This window comes from Coffea arabica, chromosome 10e (assembly GCF_036785885.1).
Source record: "Coffea arabica cultivar ET-39 chromosome 10e, Coffea Arabica ET-39 HiFi, whole genome shotgun sequence".
Classification (NCBI taxonomy): Eukaryota; Viridiplantae; Streptophyta; class Magnoliopsida; order Gentianales; family Rubiaceae; genus Coffea; species Coffea arabica.
In genome coordinates this window covers 41,712,274-41,718,273 of record NC_092328.1, presented here as the reverse complement: position 1 = coordinate 41,718,273, position 6,000 = coordinate 41,712,274, and positions in this window count along the sequence as shown.

The window sequence follows — 6,000 nt, the reverse complement described above, 5'->3', positions numbered from 1 at the left end:
CAGCAAAGCCAAAATTCAGAAAAGCAACAGTCCAAACGAGTATGAAATTTGAATTTTCACTAACATTGTTTATACATTAATCCACATATTGATCTGGCCAGATTTACACTTTCAGGGAAGGAGAGAAAAGCAGGGTGTACCTGAATCTTCTCATGCAAATAAAGAGCAGGGACAGCAATCTAGACAGCCTACCCAACAGCATAATCAATCACAAAACAACCAACAACAACAGCCATCTCAGGCTAGACAACAACACCAACCACCACCCTTCAATCAGTCAACACAACAGCAAAAGCAACGGCAACCACCCCAGAATCAAGCCTCCAGGACAAAGAAAAACAATACATTGACTGATGCTGAAAAGGGAAGGATAAACTCCAACTATGCTTATCTTGGAAAGCAGCCTCCTTTTTCTGTAGGAAGATGAAAAGGAAGATGGGGTAAAGGTAGATCCACAAGAAGTTGTACTCAAAATCAAAGTGAAAGTGCTGGTGGAAGAGGAAGAGGAAGTGGGAATCCAAATTAGGATGAAGTTGCTAGTACAGGAGGAAGAAGAAATGTCAATCCAACTCAAAGTGAGGGTGCTGGTGCAAGAGGAAGAGGAAGAGGACGTGTGCCTTCATCTTCAACTAACTATTAGATTTGTTGCCTAGTCAATGGCATTGGATGCCCTTTTACTTTTGCTTTCAGAACATGACTTATCTCGTGCTATGTCGAGCATGAAAATGACTTGTCTTTTTGGTGGTTTATTCGTAGATGTCATACAGTTGGACCACCTTTTGTTTGTTAATTAAGTGGCTTGACTCTTGGTATTAATGATGTAATTATATGTTGGCAGTTGGTATTTAATCAAAAAGATTTTTGGTTTCCCTATGTTCTATCATAATCCAATTTTACACTATTCTAGCTTTTCCATTGTTAAACATGTTAAAATGAACACGTCAAATATACCATTGTTTCAATTGTACATTGCTCACAAAAACAGAATAAACCAATATGATGCAATCATTAAAGCAAAACATGCTTTTCCAATACGTTCTGTGTCCAATTAAAGCAAAACATGCTTTTCCATTCACCCATGAACTACATTTGTACATATTACATTCCAGTTCCACTTTCTTCATTCCTTTGCTTATAATACATCTTTCTGGGGTAATTACAATAGATGATTATTTCCTAAATTTCCAAACACCCAGACTGCAAATCCTGCTAACACAAAGCCATAGGTGATTGCAAGAGCTGCAGCAAACTTCCTTTCCCTTGATGCATGTTGTTGCATCATAATTTCCAACCTTCGAACCTTTGTCTGCAATTTTGCTGCTTTGCACTCCCACTTTTGTGCAGACTCTTCGGCATTTGTGAGCTGTTTCTCCATTTGATTGATTCGCCGAAGCAACTCAGGTATAATCTCCACTGAACGCGGACACATTTCTTCATCTATCCATTTCCAGTACTTGCATCCCTAACCCAAATTCAAATTCATAACAAAATAGCAATTACTAACAACTTACCTCAGCAATTACTAACAACTTCACTAAATTACTGCTATCCATTACTTGAGCAACTGGACATTCCGCATATCTTCGACCTGGATTCCGTGGAGTCCATGACGTTTTCAGAATGGTACTCAATCCGCAGCCACACATTGGAGGTATTGGATTTGATCTTGGCATCTTCCACCTCGTCGTTTCCAATGTTATACGTGCAAGAAAACCCTAATTTTTCTTTCTTTTGCAGAAGAAGAAGATGAAATTTCAACAAATGGGCAAAACTCGATTTTTGGAAAGGATTTCCGTTGCTTCGATTTTGCCTTGCTTAAGAATTGAAGAGTTGCATCTTTCAATCTCTTTTTACGCTACTTAGTTGCTGGTCCCGAGGGTGCAAACATGAACGGACAAAAATGCCCTTTACTTCCGGTCAGATTTGTGGTTAAAGTCATCAGAAGCCCTCAAAATATGCATTTTTAATTGTTTAAGGATCAATCGGAAATAAATTTTAGATGGGGGGCCAAAAGATGACAACGACAATAGTTTAAGGGCTCCTCAGGTTTTTTCCTCAAACATGCATTCTAACCCTTTTCAACATATCAAAAACAATAATTACTCAAATCGAGAGGTTGAGTTCCTTGATCGAAGTTTGTCATTTTCACCTCAAATGACCATCTTTGCTTCCATTTCCAATTCTTTCAAATGAAGAACAACAAAACAACTTACACATAATTTAAACATAAAATCATACCAAATTAACATAAATCACCAAAATATTGGGTTGTATCCCAATTAGCATTTCTTTATAGTCATTAGCTTGACTATATAACCTCATTTTTCAATGAAATTTAGTTAATGCATGATCTACCCTTAGAAGACGTGGTGAATCAACAAATGGTGGCTCGACAATAAAAGCCACATGTTCTAATGATGTGAGAGATGGAAATGGCTTACCAATCTCAAGTGATTCGTAGATATTATCTTAAATGTGCATCACTTGATTACTCATCCAAGGAATGTCCACATGACCTTCTTGAAAGATAACATCTTTAGAACCTACACTTTCAGAGCACTTATCAAAAGGGGTTAAATATGAATAACTAATGTTCATCTTTTGAAGTTTGTCATTAGTTCCAAGGATATTATCTTGTGAAATGGACATTTTCTTATTGAAACAACAATTAGAATTATCATTATCATAAAAAAGATGTCTACTTTCACATGCATCATTCCCACCATTCATGTTAGAGTCAATTTGCATATCATTAGAAGAAATAATTTCACACAAATCAAGCAATTGATTTTGAATTCTACCAAAGTGAGAAGCTAATTCAGCTAACCTTTCCTCAACCCTATCAAAATGGTCGGAAGTCCATTAGCTAGTTGACAAGCGTGGGGTATACTTATACAATTAAGCTCATCCACAATCAAAATTTACATTTATAAATTCGAAATATCCCACACGCGATTTTTTACAAGTATACGAATGGTTTATTGAGCATAGGGGTATTAGATATCGATCCCACAGGGAAGATTTTAATTACCAGTGATTTTTGAATTTCTTTATTATCTAGACTACCATAAACATAAAAGTAAGGAAAATAATACTAGAAAGCTCCTAGAGATATGAAATTCCTTACTCCTCTTGCAAATGAGATTACCGGTTAAGTGAATGCTATTATCTTGGTTAGTTATGGCGTAATTTCCAAATGTATGTGAAACCTATTCTCGTAGTGAATAAACTATACTTGTAACTAAGCCATACCTACTCTCATGGTTATGAAATTAACTACAAACTCATTTCTTCTATGAAATTACATGAAACAAGTCACTGAAGCCACATAGGTGCTCCTTTACTCTCATGAGTGAACTCCCTAGGTTTATCACTTCCTTGAACTAGTGTTAAATTTCAATTCTCATTGCAAACTCAACACCTTTAGATAATCACAATTAATGACTGGTTAATCATAATTAGACAAGCAAAAGTGATAAATAACTTGCTCAAAATAATATCATCAAATAACCAAGTAAACATCACTAACAAGATATAGCAAGTTCATCCATAACTCTAGACATAAACTTTAACTAAACATGAAAACAAGATCCAAACTTGTATTATAGTTGAACATGAACTTAAATACAAAAGAGAAAGTGATAGGAGAGATGTCATCCTTGTCACATGAGTTTCAAACTCTCCATCTTTGCTCCTCAATCTTCATTCGAATCTAACTACAAATACAAGAAGGATAAACAACACTAACTATACTATACTACTCTAACTAATGAACTAAGAAAATTCTAGTGAAAACTACATTTTTAGCGAGTTTCTTTAGCCTTCCAAAATTATTAAAATATCTTCCAAAGGCTTCTATATATAGAGGAACTTCTTGCAAGAGACAAAATTTTAAACCATGTCTTGAGCCCATAAACAAGTTAGAAATGAGTTGTAAAGCTTCATTTGCAGCTGTCTTTGGCTGTTTCCGCCAATATTCTTGCAGGAAAATGGGTCAAAAAGCTTGTGTGAATAAAACACAAGTTGCAGCTGAAATTCAGGAATACGCGACTAGGGAATACGCAACTTCAAGTCACGTATTCATGTAGTTGCGTTTTCACTTCTACACACTTGGCACCACTTCAACTGCTATTTTCTCACAGATGGAGGCCGAACTAGCTCTTGTGCAAAACATGAAAGTTGTATCCATTTGAGTTAGATTTTCAATGCCTTAAGAATCATCTAATTTGAAGCTCTATAGACTGAGATATGACCAAAATACCATTGACTAGTCAGAGCTCTGTTTCAACTTTCGACAGCAGAGTTGCACTTCTGTATTTCGACTTTTTGACAATGAAGACGATTGAACTGGACTTCGATGTTTTCATATCAAATGTAGATCTATCTCTTGGTTTCAAAATTTAAAATTAACTAGTAGGGGCAAATTAGCCCATTCATATGATATTATCATGTGAGAGTAGGATTATATAATTATAAGAGTATAAATTTGTATTTTTTGTAAGGGTAAATTAGCCTAAAATTTTATCATCCTATCTGTTAGTCATACTGGGATGACTAATTCCATCTCTCGCATGGGATTATTTTATCCCATGAATAGGGAATTAATTCGGTTAGGTAGGATGTATCATTCCATGTATAAAATGCAACCAAACATGGGATGACACAGGATGATTAATTCAATCTTATGTCATCCCATGAACCAAACGGACCCATAGGTATATTTTATTCAAGAAATGACCCAATTGAGTTATTTGGCTACATAGATAGTGATTTAGCAGGTGATACAGTTGAAAGGAAGAGCATTTCAGATTATGCATTTGTTATTGGTTCATGGGTGTTATCTTGGAATTTGAAGAAGTAGTAGGTGATAGTTTTGTCTACTACAGAGGCGGAATATATTGCAGTAGCTAATAGTGCAACTCAAAATTTGTGGTTGTGTCACATTCTTGGTGTTGTATAACACAACCAGGTTGATCCTACGAAAATTTATTGTGACAGTAAATCGACCATTGAGTTGTCCAAGATTCCTCTTTTTTATGGGCGCAGCAAACACATTGATATTAAATATCACTTCAAACTTGAGTTGGTTCAAGATAAGAAGATTGAAGTTGACATTAAAAACTACTTTTATAGTAGTTGAAGGAGAAGTTGGGTATGTTCAACCTTGAAGAGTTTGGTTTAGAGGAGGCATTGTACGAAATTTCAACCAATCTTTAATGTTTATTTATTAGTTGTCTACATGTCATAGTTAGTTGGTCAATTTGTGTTGGAGTTGTATGGGATTATTCCCTTTATTACTGGTATTAGGAGTCAGTAGCTATCTTGGGTATATTACTAGCATATTAGATAAAAAGCCGTATAGGGCTTATTGTGTAGGAGTCTATAGTTTCATATAAATGCATCAGTGATAGCCTCGAGTCGTGGTATTTTTTGTACTGAGAAAACTACTATAGCCGCAGCCTTTGTCAATACGAGAGGAATTTCTTTTACCTCTTAATCGATTTCTTATGAATTTATTGCTAATTTGGGTTCATCAGATTGTAATATTTATAGGGATTCCAGATTGCTCAACAACTGGATAAGTAGTAGATGGAAAAAAAATTCTGTGAATTTGATCTATTGAAGTTACAATACACGATCTCTTGTTTTTACATGTAGATTGAGATGACAATTTCTAACACAATGGAGTAATACAACTCAAATGCGACCTGAAAATAATAAGAGTATAAGTAGGTCATTGTTGGACTGATCTGTCAATGAAAGGAATTTAAATGGGTTGAGTTGGACAAAGCCGCAGGTAACAAAGTAATTGAATAATAGCTGAACTTTACTAAACCACCATGCTTGTTGTTGGTTTTCTTTTTTTTTTCCTTCCTTGTTTTGAAAATAATTTCCTTTTTTCCTTTATAGAATTGAAAAAAAAGAGAAAAATGAATGCTTATAATAAGGATGGTTTCATGGCCAGGCTTGCTTGTTTTGCTTGAAGATTTAAATTAAAAG